Here is a 20,823-nt window from a genome sequence, read left to right as displayed (position 1 = left end):
TCTTCCCATGGAAAGAAGACGAATCTATTGGCAGAAGACCACGAGGACTTCGTCTCATCCGTTGGTAGCTATTCCCCCCTCTTTCTTCCTCTCTACTCTTTTACTTTGTTTTTCTTTATCTCTCTCTCTCTTTCTCTCGCATTATTGTGTTGTGGGCACTTAATAAAGGTGCACTGTTCCAATTAAAACTGAAATCCCTTGTGTCATTTTACACTCTGAGATTGATAAACGAACCATCACAACCCCCACTTGTATTAACGGATCGTGACAGCAGGGAAGCACTAACAAATTAAGAATTATTCTATGTCAAGCAAAAATTCTCCATATTTGCCTTATGCAAATAGTACAATCTGAAACTAAACACAGCTAAGGAATTGGGGTTTGTGGTTTTTTAACATGGTTAGCTTAACCTCTCTGTGATTAGGTGTTGCTTTTATAGCCACTGAAGAAGTAACTGAAAGTGTTTTTGATATTCTCTGGAAGCATCTGCCACATAAAATTAAAACATAATATTTCCAGAAAACATTGGTAAATTGGCTTTGCTATCTGTCATTGGAGAATAATCTTTTGTGTTATTTGTAATCTGATATACTTGTAACTTACCTCTTCTTCATAATAGTTGTTCTTTTTTCCACCTGAGTAAGCTAATAGAAGGATCTCAGGTTTGAGCTTGTCATTCTCTCTTCATTCGCTCTTCCTTTCAACCAGGCACACAGAAAAATAGCTCTTGTTCAATGACAAAGTATTGGATCCTATCTTTTCAGTGCTGAAAAGAAAAACCACTGACTTTTTTTCTTTTAAAAAGCCACACTTGTCATTCTTCCCGTTCAAGCCTAATCAGAGATCTTTAAGGTGTCTGACAGCCACAAGTGACATTGCTTACAGTCTCTTGAAACATGCACTTCTTGTTAGCTTTAATATCCTTTCACATAACTGTTACTTGTTACTTTAATTTAAAAGAGAAAACTGCTCATTCTTCAACAGTATTTCATTAATGCAAAATAATCTTTTTGGATCTGGACAAGATATCTATTTATAAACCTAGCCCCTTCTTGTGCCTTCTGTGCAGTTGGCAGGGAAGCTAGTTGGAAGGGGCCAAGGGGCTGACCAGAGCAGGTCACCTTTACACAGCCTATAGTGCAAGGACCCAGACAGACAGATAGAGACTCAGATGATCAGCTGTTCTAAACTGGTGCTTTGTTTCATTTTTTTCTCCTTCGGTTGGAACGGACCTACAATGATCATTCAGTCCAACTGCCTGATCACTTCAGGGCTGGCCAAAACTTAGAGTATATCATTAAGGGCATTACTGAAATGCCTCCTAAACACTGACAGGGATGGGTGATATGGGTGATCTACCACGTCCCTGGGAGGGAATAGAATAGAATAGAATAGAATAGAATAGAATAGAATAGGTTTGTGTTGGAAAAGACCTAAAAGATCATCTAATTCCAACCACCCTGCCATAGGCAGAACACCTTTCACCAGACCAGATTGCTCAGAGTTCCATCCAACCTGGCCTTAAACACTTCCAAAGACAGGGCCTCCTCAACTTTTCTGGGCAACATGTTCCTGTGTCTTATTGCCCTTGCAGGAAACAATTTTTTTCTCATATCTAATCTAAACCTACTCTCTTTCAGTTTGAATCCATTCCCCCTTGTCCTGTCACTACAGTTCTTGTAAATAGTCCCTCTCCATCTCTCTTGTAAGTTCCCTTCAGGTACTAGGAGGCCAAAATTAGGTCACTGCGAAACCTTCTCTTTTCCAGTCTGAACGAAGCAGAACTTTGGCCCTGTTTTAGCTTGTTTTCATGCCTTCACTGATGTATACCTGACATTTATCACTGCCTGAAGTTATGAACACCTTCATCCTGAGCAGTGATGAGAGGCTAGTTTGGAAGGAGATGAAGGAGCTGCAGTTTCCAGCACATGGGGTGGAAGGAATAAGCCATGTCATTCTATGTGGAATGGAAGCTAAAGCCACTGAAAAATATCTCTGCTTCCTTGCAATTTCAATTTCCCAGTTGCTCTGAACACCAGCTATGTAATTAGCTCAGTATTATCCAGGGACTAGGGATACAGCCTGGTAGGTTCTCACTATGTTTTGAACCATACTCTAAGTGAGACTGCTGGGAGAAGACTTGCTTAGTCTTCAACACTTTGTTAGGCTGCTGTGAAAAGCTGATGCTGTTAGTATGTACATTGACAGAATCTCAGCTAAAAATCACTTCTGTTAGGAAATGTTGGACAGCCTCATTAAAAAAAAAAGAAAAAAAGACATTGCTTGTTGTAAAACATTCTTCATTAAAATATCTCCAGCTAGATAATTTCAGGATAAAGCTAATCAAACAGTTCCTGAAATTTCTTATTGGCTAATTCAGTACCGTATTAAATGCCATATCAACATAGTAGCTTTGTGATTGTTTAATCATGGTCGTTATTCTGCTGGGAGTCACTCAGAGGCTACAGTCCCTCTAGGGGTTTCCCTATCTGTCTTCACAGTAATTGACCTAGCAGAAAAAAACCCTTTCCTTTTTCACTAAATGAAGTTACATTAAGCAGAGTGAGCTGATGAAACCACTCCTGACCACGGAAAAGGGAAAACACTCCCTGTGTCTCCCCTCCTCTCTGTCCCCTAGCACCTGCTCCCACCATGTAGGTAGCACTGGGGACCTCTGTGTGACCTGTTCAGCTCAGTGACACAGCACACAAGCACAGGAAAAGAGAACATTCTCTGTTTGAGCAGTGAGCTCAGCTGACTTGGGGAGGGGGCTGATAAGTATTAGAGCAAGGAGAGAAGGAGAAAGGACTCTGTGGGAGCCAGCACGGCTTGCAATGAGGCCCTGTGGGCACAGGAGGAGGAAGACTTCCCCTTCTCAAGGGACAGCAAGATGTTAGAAAAGCGGATTATGGAAATACATCCCAGAAAAATTTACCCTCTGTTTCTTTTTCAAATGTGTCAGTGTTTACCTGTGCAAGTCTTATCAGGAGTACTGCTCAGGGAAAGGAAGAGAGATGAAATGCAGTGTAAACAGATCGTTTTTTGTAAAATCACTGGAACAGTATTAACCAGGACAATATAAGAATAAAAACCCACTGTATAAGTACAACATGTTTTCTTTTTAAAAAATATATTGCTGCTTTCTGACGATTTTCATGTATTTAATATTTTTGTTGTTTCAATATTACCCATTAATATCTGTCTTCAATTCTGGCATTTAAAAATAGTTTCCAGATATTAAATCAAATATTCTGAACATCCTGAAAATAATAATTTATTATTATAGCACATATAAACAGTACATTTATATAGACTATAGAGGAAAATATTGTGAACAGAAAATACATTACCCATAGAACTGGTAAAATAACAACACTTGAATACTCATTTTTCTATATACAATGCATTGCATAACATCAGTTCTGTTAATAAAATGTCACAATAAAAATTAAAACAAAATTAGGAGTCAAATATTACATTATGAAAATATAAACAGTTATTTGAGTGAAACTATATTCTGGAAAGTAAGACTAGTAAGACTATTTTGTTCATCTATAACAACCTTTGCACTTAGATAAAAATAATAACAAAAGATTTACAGGACCTTGAAGATCCACAGAGCAGCCACTTACAAACCAGTCTGAAAGTGGCTTCCTAGAGGCTTCGAGTATGGTGTTCTTCACCTCTGTGTACCTTGCTGGGCATGGAGCTGCTTCGTGCAAAGCCTGGTGACTTCTGTAGGCTACCAATGGACAGCACTTCTGAGCATCCTGAGATGGACCCTGAGGCCAACTTCGGACTACTCTCTAGAAACAATGTCAGCATTTCCATGTGAGTATCTGCATGCCAGGCGCAGGCCCGGGGCAGGTCATGCACAGATCTAAAGTCCTGTTCTGTTACCAATGATACTTAAAACTCCCAGAACAGGGCATATCAGAACAAAGCATATTCTGTCTATGCCACCTGTTAGGAATTCACCTTTTTTATTCCTTAGGCTGGTCTCCTACAGCAAGCATAGGAGATTAGAGGTCCCACCAAGAATTTCTTTCATGTGAGGGCAAATTCCTTTGGAAAATGTTTGTTCCTCATTTTATGCACTTCAATTTAAAATTTGCTTTCTTAGCCATAAAAATTGCATGCAGGTCCACTATAAATATCTCAACCAAACTGACTTCATATAAAATAGAAGTACAAAATTTAGAGCCATTATTATATTCATAAATTATCTGAAACACTGAGAAATACACCATCAATACACCAAAGCAAGCCCGCAACAAATATAACAGCATCCTATTTCTTCACATTTTAGACATAACCTTAAAACAGATTCTTTTATAATTTTTTTCCATGTTACACATTCTGAATAGGTGCACAGACTGTCAGCACACTGGCTTTCTAAGTAACAACAACTTGCTCTAGAGCAATCCCAAGTTAATCTGTGGAGTACCTCTATTTTTCCAGTGGAATGACTATTCTTTACTCTCTTCAGTCCCTTAGGGCTTCAGTATAACCCAGTGTTCCTTAATTTAAGCTTGTTTTTCATGTCATGGATAATACTTTTTTTCCAAAACATTACAGCTTTCATTTTCCTTGCCCACAAGAGCCATCATGTGCATCAGCAGCTATTCTGTGTCCTTTCTGCCCTCCTGTGACCTATATTCAAAACTTCCCTTACATGAAAATCTTTCTTCCCACTCAACAAAGTACTCTAAACCCAGCTTTAAAAGAACTCTCTATTGCAATCTTAGTGAGACAGCAAAGTCCAGTAGTAAGGAAGATCCTCTTGGATTTGGCAGATGAAAGTTCAGTGCTCATTCCACAAAAGCTTTTCTTAGCACTCTAAGCGTGTCAGCTAGTGGGATCCATGATCTTAAATAACCTTTTTGAATACAGACTTTAACATCTCTGTGCTTTGATATCCCAGCTGAAGTAGGAGAAACAAAATTCCCTGGTTTTACCTGAGTGTTGTAAACATAAGAATGTAAAAATTAGAGGGCTATCACACATCCTGGAATAAACATTTAATGATAAGATCCTCTTTATGAGTCTTGCAGGGATCTCATATATTACAGACTCCAGCAAGTTTTCAGAATGTATGTATGCAGGAATGTACTAATTTTTTACGAGCAACAGGAAGATCTTTATTAAATTCTTGTGCAAAATGGGAACTACACAAAAAAAAAGTGCTACACAAAAATATACTCTTGCATTATTAATTAAGAAATAGAAGTAATAATTAAATTAAATAGAAAAATGAATACTACTACAATCAGTGCACTTTGTACTATAAAATTATTAAATACTATAAATAGCTCAAGCTTTCCTTAGTGCTCCAATTAAGTTTCAACTGCGTATAACTCTATTATCAGTGGTATACCTGCAGCAGAGGCAGGCTTCAAGAGCATTACCTTCCAGTTTTTGCCTTCATTAGTAATTGTAGCAACACTGTTAACCAGAGTTTATAGAACCTTATTGATCAGTATTTTCAGTGTCATTGGTTGCCAGACAGACTTTTCATCTTCGAGGGATGGTTCTGCAGCTCTTGGCAGCTGACTCAACACCCCTCCGCAGCTGATGCACACACTGCTCCCTGCCCTTCCCACCCTTCCTTTCTGCCTCAGCACTGACCACTCACTCCTGATGCTTGCACCACACCAGCTCCACAGCTAAGGAGGTATTTTTGGGAACCAGTTTTAGTCAGCAGTGGGTCATGTCAATTTACAACAAAGCCTGTTATAACTGGAACAAGGAAGGATGGGTGCTTGAGGAGACAAGAACACGTGGATGATGAAGAAAGGGAGGAAGGGCATGGGGAGCAAGGCTTTCTTGGCCACTGAGATAATTTACAGTCACTGCTGACTCTTGCCTTTGATGTGTTCCTTCACTAACAGTAAATATAGGCTAAAAAGATCAGTACACAGGGTAGGTTCGTTCATACTAAAGTGAAAGTTTAAGTGCTTCTTTTCTGGAGTGCATTTGGTATCTGCTGAAGAGTCACATCCCAGGCACATTTTTCTGATTTTTGGGTCTTCTTCTGATGAATTAGAAGATCAGATGCTTGGGCTAACACCAACAGGTTCTTCCCAAACTATTGCACAGCAACACAGCTATTAGCATAAGCATCCTCTCCCCAGAAGCCAAATAACAGAATTGGAAACAGTTGTTAACTTGTGTGTGTGACTGGGAGATATGAGACCGGTCAAGAACCATTTTTGGTTTTTTGAAAACAAGTAAAAAATGCCTGCAATAAAGAATGATTTAAAAAAAAAAAAAAAAGAAAAAAAAAAAAGCTGACGTGCTTTAGACCTGAAATTCTTTAGCAATATGAAATGTCCAGCCAAGGAGTTTCTCCAAATTATAGAGTATTGTGAGATTTGTAAACCCAGTGAAATGGTAGTGCCTGATCACTCAGTTCAGCTTTTGGCATAAGAGAAATGGCTAGGAGCAAGGCCAAAGAGGATACTACACCAACATGTCTCACATGCCACAGTAGCTCTCCAGAGAGAGGTACTGTACTGCACCAGTTAAAGCAGCATTAGCCTCTCTTTGTAAATATCTGCATCGGCAGCATGATAGACAGGGGATCAACTTTCACAAATGCTTTGAGAACAGTAACTGTTTCATCCTTCCTGCTTATTTTTAGGCTCATCCACGTGTTCTATGAAACTTTGATTATATGCTTTAAAATCACTATGAGGCCACCACATGTCCTGATGCTGCTTGTATACCATGTCTCATACTGAGTCCTTGTGAGACATTCCTCATTCTGGGCTTATTTGTTCACGAGGTATAACTTAAACTAATTCCGCCCCATTTGTCCTAAGGTCAAACTAATTTCTCCTGTTTGCATTTCCTGCTTAGGTTTTCCCTCCTAGTACATCAGTCAACTCTCTGTACACAGGTTGAAGCCGAAAACCAGTGTGGATGATTGTGGAGTCTGGGCTTGAAACCTGAGCTGAAGTAACAGCTATAAGGTACTCATGTGGGTCATGCTGCCAGCAAAGGCAGCTCAGGAATCCAAACACTTTCTTTCCAGCTATGATATAAGCACAGTCTCACAGCGTGCCTGAGCCTCTTACAAAGGAGAGAAGGAAGAGGCATCATGAAAGCAAAGAGAATAGGTGTAGAGGTGTTCTGCTAACCCCACAGTGAAGGAATGGTGTCACACCTCTTGTAGCTGATCTCCACTGCTGAAAGTTGCAATTCTAATCTGTGCCTGGCCACATCTTCTCACCTTCTCTTTGTGCTGGGTCTGTGCTGCTTCATTACCCCAGGCAGCTGAGACAGCTTAGCTGAGAAAACACCTTCTGTGTGACTGTTTTTTCCAGTTGGGTTAAGTGAGTTTCTGAGTTGCTGCATGGCCACACTGGTACAACCACAAGGGAGTCAATGGTGATGCACACCTGGGCAAGAAGAATCACTGTTTTTGGAAGAGTACCTTCTCAAATTTGCTAAAGACAGTTGTGAAGCCACACAGCTGCATATGAACCTGGCACAGGTAAGTACTTTGCTGTGAATCAGCACATAAAACTAAATGCCAAACCCAGAAGGCTTTAATTAGTAGTGTAGCACTGAATTTGCTAATGACTAGTGCTGCAATGACCAGTGAGATCAGTATAGACTACTGTGATCTGAAAGATCATGGCTTTTCTGAGACGAGCATTGTCAAGAACAAGCAAACTGAGAGAAAGTTTAGATGTTAAACGTTTCTGAAGTCTTTCTGTTACTAAAAATGGGAGATTACAAATTCTGTCAAAACAAGAATAACTTTTAAAGTAGAAAATAAGGAATCCACATTATGTCCTCTGATACAGAATAGCAGAAGGGATCAAACTGGCATAAGATCCAGTGTGCCAGTTCTCTGCTTCTAGAGCTGCTACCTGCTTTGCTGTGCCAGCTATCTCAGCTTTACACAGAGACTGCAGGAACTTTGCACAAAGTATATGCTGATCACATGAAACAGAAGGTGTCAGGTTTGACTTTGGTCGTCCCTGTTGTTCCCCTTCTCACCCCCTGTTTGAACCAGGAAAAACAGCTAGTGTCAGCATAGGGATGTGGACTAGGGAATCCTACTTAGAATAAAATCTGTTCCTAAACTGACAAAATAGTTTAGCTGCTCATAGGCAAATATTTCACCTGCATCACTGTGTGGTTTCAGCAGCCTCTGTCTGGCAGTTTTCTGCTCCTTCCTCTCCCTAGCGATTGAATGTATACATTCCCAAAGAGGGAGACTTAATGGTACCCAAAGAGTTTGGCACTCCATTCATGCTCTTTAGTCATCTCAGCTAAGCAGCAGAGCAGAGCTTACTCCAGAGCTGTGAGGTGCCCTTGTGAAGCTTCAGGACAGATGTCACTTCAGTGAGAATATCTTCAATTTTTTAATATGTAAAATATACACATTAAACCAGAAATCTTCCCTCTCTCTCTCTTAATAATGTTTTAATTATTATTTTTTCAGGTAGGTAAAGAGAGAAACAATTTCTATATTATATTTTATGTTGACCTTAGTCATTTGTTTGGCAAGTTTAATGTTTCATTGTAGGAAAAAAAAAACCAAAACCCAAAAGATATCTTTCACTATCTAGCAGCTGAATTTAGCACTGCATATACATTTGTCATTGCAAGTATGTATTTCATCAGGAAACCACAAGAGATGAATTAGATTTCCTGTTCAGCTTAGAGAGCAGCAGAAGGCATCTAGCCAGTGCAGTTACCCACTGTTACAAGAGACACAACTCTGACATTAAAACTCTTTAGTATTTCTTCATCTGAAGACTAACATGAATGGGCTGCATGATGTCAGATTGGTTTTGTCCACTTCTGTGAGCTGCTTATTGCAATGTACAATAAATTCAAGAGCAAAGTACAATAAATTTGCTGCCTAGGAAAGCTGCCTTTGATGCCAGGCAACTGTGTCTGTGCTCTAAAATATAAATTTAAACATACAGGTATAAATTAAGGTGTTTCTCTGAGGCAGATGGAGAGCTGTTCATGGCCATATCCTTCTGCTAAGAAGAAAAACTTGAACTTTGCAATTTCTTAGCAACAGTTTCTTTGAGCACGACGTAATTCCAATGAGTATGCAAAAGCAACTTCCTTTTTTTTTCTCACATAATAACTAAAACTTGATGAACAGAGAAGAATTTTGTTATGATTTAGAATGTGACTTTTAAGTCTTTAGAGCTGTCTTGGCAATCTACATGAAGTTCTTTACAAAAAAGAAATCACTCCTTATATTTCCATCATAATTTAACTCAAAAGCAAGGTATAAAGGAAACCACTAAAGAAACCATAAAAGTATGACCAATGTAAAATGGCATATTTTCTTCACTGTTTTTCTGATACTCTTTCCTTAAAAGAGAAGAAGGAACAGATTCCAGTAATCACCTCCCACAACCCATAGCATCAAACACCTGTATTTACAAAGCCAACAGCAAATGGGTGCTTTCCTCCAGGGAGGTTTAAATTTCACAAAAAAAAATCAGTTACAATTGAAAGGTTACAACTATTTGGTGGAGGAGGGGTGTTTTGGGTTTTTTTGGGGTTTTTTTTGTTTTTTAGTTTGTTGGGGTTTTTTTGTTATTTTTATCTGGAGTGCCATCTGTGGCAGAAGAGCTATTCAGTTGTGTGATAAAGCTCACCTGCACACTCACAAAGATGCTCAGAGAGACAGTGGAAAGATGGGGAACCCAAATTTATACTCTGTCGGGCTACCCTCAGACCCATCACAGAAGCCATCAGCCCACTGAAGACCCATCTCCACAAGCCCAGAGGAGTACAGGGAAGGCAGAGTGGCAGGCAGGAACCTAGAATCATGCAATCAAAGAACCATTTCCATTGGAAAAGACCTGTAAAATCATTGAGTCCAACTGTTAACCCAGCACTGACAAGTCCACCACTAAACTATGCCCTTAAGTGCCACATCTACACATCTTCTAAATCCCTCCACAGATAGTGATCCACCACTTCCTTGGGCAGCCTGTTTTAAGGCTTGTCAACCCTTTCAGCAAAGAAATTTTTCTTCATATCCAATCTAAACCTCCCCTGGTGCAACTTGAAGCCTTTTCCTCATGTCCTATCCCATGTTAGCTGGGAAAAGAGGTGATTTGGGGAGGAGCAAGAGTGGGAAAATTGAGGGGCAAGGGGATAAAAAGGGCCAGTTGTGTGTAAATACTGTATATTTCAATATTTCTGTATCTCACTACCTCTGGGGGGTTTTTTTTCATGTTTTAATTCTTTTTGCCACTGACTTCTTTCAAAGAAGCAATTTGGCAACCAGTAATGTATTATAATGTAGTTTGGATAGAGAAAATGAATAAGCATCTAACTAACTTCTTCTAATAAGCTTCAGCAATATTTAGGAGGAAAAGTCTCTTAAAGAATACTAATAAACTAGTTATACAACTTTCCTTCTGAAAAGTTATTTTACTTCATTATTTTCTGTCTTGCAAATTTTGTCTTTAAAAGTGTTTACCTAATTTTCCCCTTTTGAAGCAAGTGTCAAATATTAATATTGAGAACAGAGACACAATTTTATGTTCACAGAGTACCTAAATATTTACCTCAGATATTGTCTGTGGAGTGGTTCTAGAATTAAAACATTTATGACACTGCATTGCCATCACTGTTTTCAAGAATTCTTGAACAATGGGTAGTCTGAATAGAGGAGAATAAAATATCGTCTTCAGAAAAGAAAAATCGGCAGTCAACATTATTTCAACATCAAGAACAATACTCTAATAAATTACTAAATTGACACTTTTAAAGCACCTGGAGGGTCAGTGAAAAAGAAACAGGCAGGAAAGATTTGTTGCAAAAAAAAAGTTTTATATACTGCTGTTTTCTTTCTTTAACAGATTATCTGGCTCATAGCAAAAAAGGTAGTAGAAGTGACGTGTATAGGCTTACAGGAATCTTTGGGCACTATCTTACTTGACATTCTCATTAACAGGGTACAGAAGCAATTTGTTCTGGGCTAACTTGCTGCACACAATAGGTGCATAATTGCTTGCAGAAAATACTCCTAGACTTATCTATATTTTGTTTTCAAACAAAAAGGATATGCAATATAGAATTCTGCTAGGGTCTGGCCAAAATCTGATCCAATGCAAAATTTTCACTTATCACTTGGTTGATGGAATGGAGAGCACACTGAAAAAGATGCCAAAGAAAAGGTGTGCAAGGAAGCTGAAGGATTAGAATTCAAAATTACTTTGATAAATGGGAGAAGTGGTCTGTAATCAATAAGATGAAATTCAATAAATACAAAGACCAAATACTACATTGAGGCTAGAAAAAAATCAAATGCATAAATACAAAATCGAGAATACTGAGAGCACTGTAGAAAGAGACCTGGCTGTTAAAATAAAACACATATTGAAAATGAATCAATGACACCACGCTGATGGAAAAACAGAAAAACTCATCCTGGGACATTTTTATAGGTATGTCATATGTAAGGCAGGATTAGTAATTGCTTTTCTTAACTCACCTTTCAGAAGTCTCAGTGTGGGGTAGTTTAATACAACAGTACATAAAGAAAAGTACTTTTAAAAAATGGTTTAAAATATGGAGAATGACTGAAAAAGGGAGAGGTAATATTTGCTCTAAAAAATAAAGGCTGATGGCAGGTGTGGAGGTGATACAACCTTCCAATATGTAGAAAATTCTGAAAAGCAGGGATCCTACTTCATGATTGTGCTTCATGACACTGAGGGCATGACAAAACCTTGTTGGCTTTAATTGTGGCTGGAAAGGTTTAGGATAAAACAGGAAGACCTTCTGACTCTAAGGATAGCTACAGATAGAAATAGGTCACCAAAATCTGAGGTATAATCTCCACCATTCAGGTTTCTAAGAAGAGGTTAGAAAAATACTCATCAGAGTTCCTTCACTCCTTTGAGGAAGAAGCAAACGGTGGATCCTGCTGGATTTTCATTCTTGCCACTTTTGTCACAGTCTCAAAGAAACAGAAACTTGTAACTTAAATTAGCTAACTTTTTTTTAGTACTAAATATTTTTATGACAGTTTCTGACAGTGACTTGCCTTTCAGAAATTCATGCCCTGGTGATCTGCTCATTTTAAACAGTAACATCTGCAGAGGTTAGATCTCTTGCTGACTTTGATCCGCTCTCTCAAGACAGCTTAATGCATCTCTTGATGCCTGCAGGTCTTTGATTCCAAATATTTATCTTCTTTCAGATTTATTTCTGACCACTTGAATCTTACATTTCCTTGCGGACCCCCTCTGACACATTCATCAACTACAGAATTCAGATGACACTGTCCTTGATGCATCCCCCTGGCATCCTGGGGGCTGCTTTTAACTCTTTACAGGCTTACTTATTACTCAAATGAACTATCTAATGCAATATGTTTGTTATTTTAATCAATATACTATGGTGTGCTTAAATATTTACCAGGTTGATTTAGAGGATTTTCTTTTCTAAAATACTTTGCCTTTGATTTCATGGTTTTATGCCTCTGGACATCCATTCTGCAGTTAAGATCACTACACTAATCTTCACTATCTTGCAGCTACCGTGACAGAGAGTCAGCTGTAATTACATCTTAAAACAGATCTCATTTGTTACTTAGAACTAAATCTCTTGTGCACCAGCAAAGCCGCCTACTGCTTAAAGCAGTCCCTTGTGGTAACAAGAATTTGCTACTCTTAGCTATATGCTTCAGTGGTATTTGAGCCATTAATACTGGGTACTTGAAATGATTTGTTACTACAAATTAATTTCTATCTGGACCCTTGTTTGTGCACTTCTTTTGCAAGGGTCATTCTACAATAAATGCACTGAAACTTGGAGCTAGACTATGGCTCAGATTCTTGGTCCCCTCTCCTCAGAAATTTCATGAAAGTAAAACTATCATACTGAAGAGTTAAGATTAGAAAATCTGTTTGAGACTATGGAATGTGCTTGTTTCATCAGTTTTCTTTTCTATTAGAGTTCAAGGAGGAAAAAAATCTACCTCCCATTCTCCCCTCCATCTGCTGTACCTGTAGACTTGGATTTCCAGGTACACTCGATTTTCTCAAACAAGAACCAACACTGTAATTGACATCTCCTTCATGCAGATTTCTTCTACATTTATTAATATAAGACCTGTGCAGAACCGAGTCACTGGCACAATGTACAAAATTTGGATCACAAATTGCAAGTAACACAGAGCATAGGGTATCCTTTTTATGCCTATATGTATTACAGGCATGTTAACTAGTATCCTAGTTGAACTTCATCCCACTTAACCATCCTCTGGTACTTTGTAAACTGCAAGGAATAGGTGAGAGAGATCATGAGTCCACAAGTTGGACTCGATGACCCTGATGGGTCCTTTCTAACTCAGCATATTCTATGATTCCGTCTTTGAACCCTTTAAGTTGAACAACTTCAAAAAAATCGTATAAAATGCCCTGGACCTATCACCACACCTCTCATCAGAGTGTCTCCATTTTTGCAAAATGAACTGAGCAAAAAGTATGTATGTGGGCAGGGCAGCAGTGCTTTCAGTAGCAGCACAGATGCAGACAGACTTCCTGAGCTAGAAGCGTTTCCTGCACACAATGGGCCACATAAAATGAGATTGCAAAGCTGGTTACATCAGACATGACTTTCTGTGTAGTCATATATTGTCAATGATGACAAAGACAGGATCCTTTTGAGCATCACGTCTGGCTCTGTGAGAAGAGTTCTGCAAATGCAGGTGGGGCAGTTCAGCAGCAAAAAGAGATTTCTAGAATGGGAAGTAAAATATTAATGGTAATAAGTTCAGCCCTTTTTTTGGTGAGAAGACTGGTGTGTAAGCATGTTGTTGAGTAGAGGAGAATAACTAGTCATGCAGAGACCGAAAGCATAATTCCCCTATGCAACATGCCCTGGCAGCATGTTGAGACTGGAAAATCAACAGTAACCAAGATTATTTAGGAAATTAAAAAAAACAATTCCATTTTGATAGGAAGTGGTAGTAGACTTGGATACATCCTCAGCTGTATCAGGGTCACTGATGGGGAAAAAATTCTCTCCACTATCCTGGCTGCTGCTGAGATAGAGTTAATTTTTTTCCTAGTAGCTGGTACAGTACTGTGGGGTTTGAATTTTGTATGAGAATAATGTTGATAACACACTGATGTTTTAGTTGCTGCTGAGAAAATACTTACTGTAAATCAAGGACTTTACAGTTTCCCAAGCTTTGCTAATGAAGAGATACACAAGAAGCCAGAAGGGAGCATAGCCAGGACAGCTGACCCAAAATAGCCAAAGGGATATTCCATATCACAGCATGTCATGCCCAGTACATAAACTGGGTGGAGTTGACAGGAGGGGACAATTGCTGCTCAGGGTTGAACCGAATGCTGCTCAACAGGTGTTGAGCAATTTTATGGTGTATCATTTGTCTTTCCTGGATTTTATTTTTTTTTCTCTCTCTCTTTGTTGCCAACCTTTTCATCATCATCATTATTATTATTACTATTATTGTTATTATTATTATTATTTTATGTTTAGTGTTTTATGTTTTATTTTAATTATTAAACTGTTCTTATGTAAACCCACAAGTTTCTCCTCCCCATCTCACCAGGGCTGGGGGACAGTGAGCGTGTTACTTAGTTGCTGGCTGGGGTTAAATCACTACATCCACGAATTCAGTTCTCCATGCTCTAGATCAAAAGCAAGGACTAATTTTGTTGCAAGATATTGTAACTAACCACAGAAGACAACGCTAGTGTTAGGTGATACAGCGAGGCACATGATGTCTGGGTGTCCCACAGCTCTCTGACAGCCATGCTGACACAAGCAAACTACGACCCCTCAAGTTCCCAGCACAGTGAGATCAACAGACTGACCCATCAAGAGCCACTGGGGACTGTGCCTGCACCCTTGCAGTCAAGCTCATGAGCTCATCCACTAAGACCTTTTCAGTTACTGCTTTAATTACTTTCAAGACGTGGCTAGATGCGTGTACTTGTCCACCTCAAAGAAAAATCCCTGATTTTCTGCCATACTTTATTCTACTCATAGCTTTCCTACGTTTTTTAAACATATTTAAGAGTATCTATCTCCTAATCACGAGGAACTACATCTCAAAGGTTTTCCTTCCCTACTTAATCTAGCACTGATGATGGTAGGGTATGTCACATACTTAGCAACAGGGGCTCTCTGGCTTGGGAGAAAGGAGAAGGCAAGATGTCTGCAAAGACTTACACCTGACAGAAGCTTGGGACAGGAGGAGAGAAGCCAAAAATACTTCATATCAATGACAAGTAGAATCTCAAGTAACTCCTTGAGTTCAAACATACTTCAGGCAAGACTTGATTTTAGTTTTCAAACTTGCGATAGATCAGGCATTGAAAAGTGTACAGAAGAGAACTTTCACTCCCTTAATGTATGTAGGTCACCTTTATGCTGGGTGACGTGATTCTGGGTGCTGGAAGAACACATTTTTGACCTAGCAGGGGAAGCTCATCAGTGAATGTCCTGAAGTCAATTTCCACACAGTGTCTTTGGATATGCTGAAGTCCTAGATTGCAGCTGTGACCTGTTACTATGACAAGGAATAAAGTCTGACATCTTGAGTAACATCAGGTAGATGTCGCTTTCCCTTTCTAAGCTGAAAGCTCACTTTTACAATGTCTGATACAATGTTGTTCAATAGTCAGAGCTGAGATGGTAATAGGGTCCAGAATGCATAGGCCCTGTCTAGAGTCACATAAATTCTGTTCAGAGTAAGTGTTTGATACAGTGCCTGAGACATCCCTGCTTTCTCATGGTAACTATAACACAGTAATGACATGCGAAAATCCTAGAACATCAGGTGAATGAGAAGTAGGTGCAATGCATATAGATGCAGTACAAGGAAAGGGAGCTTTGTGTTTCAAGCCTGGAGAAGTTAGGGCTATGGCAATCAGAATTGAAGCATTCATTTTCACCACTGATCTTCCTGAAGGCAGGATCCTTAATCCAGTGCTGTGCTGTCTGAGGTTCCCCAGGCTGATGCATTTGCAAAGAGAGGATACTACAGAAGAAATCATTGCTCAAGTTCCCATGGTGTTGTCAATAGATGTTTTCCACAGAACCCAAGTAGGTCAAATACCTCTTACTTGGTTCACTTAGGATCATGTGGAACAATGCCGAAAGGGCTTGCTTGCCAAGTACACGATTTCCACTGTGGCTCCGGTCCAGGCTCTGTCTGATCAGTAACGCTACGCCATCACCAAATTCTTCAAAGTTGCTGTTGATGGAGTTGAGACAGTTTACAACAAAACCACCAGGAGTATAAGAGTAAATATGCACCCAAACCTCCATCTATTTCTTGGGAAACATTTGAGTTCCATGGCAAAGTAGCACCAAGAGCACAAAGGGAGCATGAAAAAACTCGCAAATGAGCCTTTGGGCTGGCAAATAAGCTTCATTCAGAAATATGGTTATCTGATACTTAATTCTGACGGACAAAAATTACTCCTTCATATGTTTATATAAATATTCTCACCACCACCCCCAGCTTCAGTCAAACAGTGTGGTCTTATAATTCAGCACCTTGTGTCTAAGGGTTGGAGCATTTTTGATCTAATACAAGCTACCCCACAACTGGACTTACAGTTTTGTGATGCCACCATGTCATTACTGTCTCTGCTGTTTGCAGCTGCCGGCCTCTCGTCTCTCTCTGTCCAAACGCAACCTATGTAAGTGCTGGCAGAGAGCAGAGAGGGGAACCAATGAAACTGGAGCACGCAGACAGCTGTCTTTCCCTCCCCCTTCACGCCCCCTCTTTTTTTTTCCCTTTGTAAAGATATTTGGATGTTGCTCTGTTCAGCATTGCAAGCCCCACTGTGCTCTAGAGAGTCATGCCTAAACAGGTCCAAAAATATCAGTCAGTGTGTTAGGTGAAAAATCAATGAACGCTAAGGACAGCTTACAGAGCAAGCCAGAAGTGATACAGAAGAAGATAGTTCGGGAGCTTGAAAAGGGGGAGAAAAAAAAAAAAAAGGAATGCAACATACAGGTGGGGATTTGGGGTAAAAGAATATTTTTGAGGCAGAGAAATGGGTGGCTATTAGAACAAGGAAAGAAAGTAGCAAAAAATAATGGGAAAAGCAAGACTCAGGGAATTAAATTCACACAGGAAAAAGCTGGAGAAAATAAAGAAAATTAAAAGATTAGGAAAACAGAAACAAAATGTAAAAGAACTGACAAACAAGAGAGAGAGAAAACTGCACATCTGGATAGAGAGAAAGGATAATTAAAGTATCAAAAACAAGGAGCTAAGCTCTTTGTAGTTAAAAAATATACACACTGTGAGAGACACAAAGCAGTAGAGATCCAGCACTAAATGGATTTTCTTAGTTTGAGCTGTTGTGCAAACAAGCCACCCTCATGCGATACTATGCCCGAGCTACATCTTGCCAGGAACCTCATATTTCAGTGGGTCTCTGCTCACCCACACATTTCCATGCTGTGCTCTTTTCCTGGGTGACAACACACTCCTAAAGTTCTGAGCCAGAAAAAAAGCAGTGACGAAAGCCTTTCACTTAATTTTTTCTTATTTCTGATATTATTCTTTCATAGATCCCCATAGCATGCCAACAGACATACATCCTCAGACCTGATCTTTCTTCCATATAACTCAACAGGTGACTACTGCTGACTTCAAAGCCCACGGAGAACAACCAGTGGCAGGGTGCAAAGGGAAGGTACTGGTCCATGAGGGAAGAATGTTGAAAGGGGCAGACTCAGAAAGCTTGAGCTGGCAGAAAGAATTTGAGCAAGAGTGACATTTGGAATTTGGGAAAGAGTAGGTGATATGGGAGTAACTATGGACAGCAAAAATAAAAACTAAAATCATGGTGCCTCTACTGAAACCACCAACAGAACCAGCATCTTTTATCTGTCACTTCAATCAGTTGCTGAGCTGAGACAAAGATTTTACTCTTTGCACCCTAGAGCAAATTTTTAAAAGCACTGTATCTATAGCCCCAGATGGAAATCCAGTAAAAGTTTAAAAGCTTCCATAGGACTTAAAACCTCTGTCTCTCACTAAAAAAAAAAAAAGAGAGTGACCTTGATAGTACATTTGCCTGTTGTTCATGCAACCCCTCCTTCAGGAGGTGCTCCATACTCTGCTTCCCAGACCTGAGCGCACGGGAAAGCTGTGAAGCTCTGAACAGCCTTACCGCAGACTCCCACACACTGTCCAGGGGCTGGAGCTCTCATGGACCTCAGCCCTGGCCCTGTGGTGGAGGTGGCCCAGTCTCCTGCTCATCTGATGGCCACTGGATCACCAGAAGGTCCTGTCACTACCTCAGACCTGCTTGGATGTGAGGGATGGTGCCCCGACCAGGAGGGCACTGCCCTGCCTTGGCAGTGTACTCTCTAAGGGGGTAGCCCTACTCTTGCTGTTCCCTGGCACTGACTAGGACACACTGGGATTTGGCTGAGCTGTAAACTGTGAGTTACTACCACTTGCTTGTCTGAACACAAATAATTCAGCATTTGTAGGGTCATTATCCCTTCCCAACCGTTGTTGCTGTGAAACAAAAAAAAATGCCATGCAAATAGAACAGGAATTCAAGCAGTCTTGAGGAATTTATAGATGAAAGAAGGAAACTTTAATTACATTTTGTAAAAGCACAATAGTGGGATGTCCTTAGAATCCCAGTTAACAACAACTGGGATGGACAGTTTGGGGGAGAAGGAAGGGAAAATATGTTTACACTGTAGAAAACACAGAAGAAGCAATCTTAACTATGTTATGTGTGATACCTTTTCTATGTACTTTTCTTTGGTACGTTGCTAGGAAATGGGCCAATTGCAGGAACATAGTTTTTAATTTTCACGACTACAGAGGGTAAACTGACAGCCTTTCAAAAGCATGGAGCAAAGCTCTGGGGATAAAACCACACCACACTTACTGACACACACAAAAAATTGTCTCTTCAGAAAACGTAAATCTTTAGAACTGCAGAACTGTTATGGATTTCAGAAAATCACTCTGTCTAGCCCTGCACTGAGGTGGGATCAAATAGCCCCAGACCACTCTGGCACATGCACATCCTAACTTCTCAAAAACTTCCTGTGAAGGAAGTTCCTTTGGCCCAACAGTTGGTCTGTTCTGGTGTCTCACCATTACAATACAACATAGTAAAGCAGAGATTCAGAGCATGGCTGTGTTATGTTCATAGTAGGAACAAACATCATTCACTGCTCTGACAACATAAGACTTGAGTTGGACTCGACGATCCTTGTGGGTCCCTCCAACCCAGACTATTCTGTACTGTGATTTTCTACTTATGACCTGTGTTTTCTGCCTGTACAATATCTGCAAACAGCCTGTCCCACGTTTATGTCTATCACTTTCTTACTCTACAATGATATTTCTACACTTCCTCTCTTCCAGCGGGTTTGTTGGAGCCCCGGGGTAGAGACTGAGGGGAGGGTGGCCTGATCCCTTTGAAGGACGAAACCGTTGAACAGCTGGTAACTGCTTTGGCACTTTCATCTTCGACTCATCACAGAATCACAGAACAGCCTATATAGGGAAGGAACTTAAAGATCATGTAGTTCCAACCCTTCTGCCAAATGAGGCTCATTCCACTAGACCAGGTTGCTCAGAACTCCATCTGGCCTGGCCTTCAACACTTCCAGGGATGGAGCATCCACAACTCCTCTGGGCAACCTGTTCCAGTGCCTCACCCCCCTCACAGTAAAGATTTTTTCCCTAGTATTTAATCTAAACATACTCTCAGACTAAACCTATTCCCCCATTGTCCTATCACTACAAATAGTTCTTGCAAATAGTCTCTCTCCATCTTTCTTTTAGGCTTCCTTCAGGTACTGGAAGGCTGCAAAAAAGTTAACCCTTAAGCCTTCTCTTTTCCAGGCTGAAAAACCCCAAATCTCTCAGCTTTCCCTTATAGGAGAGGTGCTCCATGCCACTAATCATCAAGGAGGCTGGTGATTTTGCACTTGAAAAACAGCTTGGGCATGTAGTATAGAAAATTTAAACTGACGAGATTTGCACACGTGGACCAATTTTTTCCAAATCTGAGTAAGGTTAACAGGCTTTTCCATGGAGGTGCTTATTGCAGATCTACCATTTCTTGCACCGCACAGCTGCCACAACCAGCTCCGGCTTGCCCAGCCATCGCTCCAAAACAGGCTGAGCGGAGCCGCAGGGAACAGCGGCACGAGCATCGGGGAACAAACAACAGCACAAGCGTAATGCATCTGGTTTTAATCCAACGACGACCAGCGTGGACCAGCACAGCGCGCCGGGGACTGACTCCCGCTTGGCGAATTTGCAGCGAGGCCGAGGACTGAGCTCTCAGGGCTGACCCGCCCCGAACCGCGCGGGAGGCACCTGCCGGGCACCCCCGCCGCGCATGCGCGGTTGCCGCCACAGCCGGCCCAGAACTACATATCCCGGCCTGCCCGCCGCTGCGACCGAGCCAATGGGGAGGCGGGAAGCAGCTCCCGCCTCCTCGCAGCAGGTGTGGAAGCAATCCCCGAGCCGCCCTTCCCCCGCCCGCAGGCAGAGGGCTGGCGCGGGAGTCTCTTACAAAGGAGTAGAGCGGAGGGAGAGGGAATAGGCCCTGGCTTCCCTATGGAAGCCGTAGGGGTGTCTCCTCCCCGCTCCCGGGACAGCCGGGGAAGCGGGCGCGGGGGCCGCACCTCAAGGGAAGCGGCGGTTCGGGGGCTTCCCGCGCGCTGTCAGTTACGAGCGCGCGAGACGGGCGGGCACCACCGGGTTGGCCGGCGGCCGCGCGCGGCCCCGCCCGCCCCCTCGCCGGATTCGCTGGCGACCGGGGCGCGCGCGCCGTC

General features: G+C 41.0%; 1 long non-coding RNA gene across 2 annotated transcripts; it reads right to left on the bottom strand.

Moving 5' to 3' along the window:
* Positions 1-3,258: 3,258 nt before the first annotated feature.
* On the bottom strand, positions 3,259-19,815 carry LOC121671542. 2 transcript variants are annotated; one of them, XR_006018536.1, is made up of 4 exons: positions 17,444-19,815; positions 16,604-16,695; positions 10,563-16,237; positions 3,259-7,403 (listed from the first exon to the last, which is right to left on the bottom strand). It is a non-coding gene; the product is annotated as an uncharacterized LOC121671542 (long non-coding RNA). The 2 variants fall into 2 exon arrangements; XR_006018535.1 differs by having other exon boundaries at positions 3,259-16,237; positions 17,444-17,523.
* Between the last annotated feature and the right edge of the window lie 1,008 nt (positions 19,816-20,823).

The sequence above is a fragment of the Corvus kubaryi genome, unplaced genomic scaffold (assembly GCF_017639235.1).
Source record: "Corvus kubaryi isolate FWS band 111438036 unplaced genomic scaffold, C.kubaryi_AGA036_p1.0 37398, whole genome shotgun sequence".
Taxonomy (NCBI): Eukaryota; Metazoa; Chordata; class Aves; order Passeriformes; family Corvidae; genus Corvus; species Corvus kubaryi.
The sequence above is the reverse complement of the archived record's forward strand: the minus strand, read 5'-3'. Positions and strand labels throughout refer to the sequence as shown.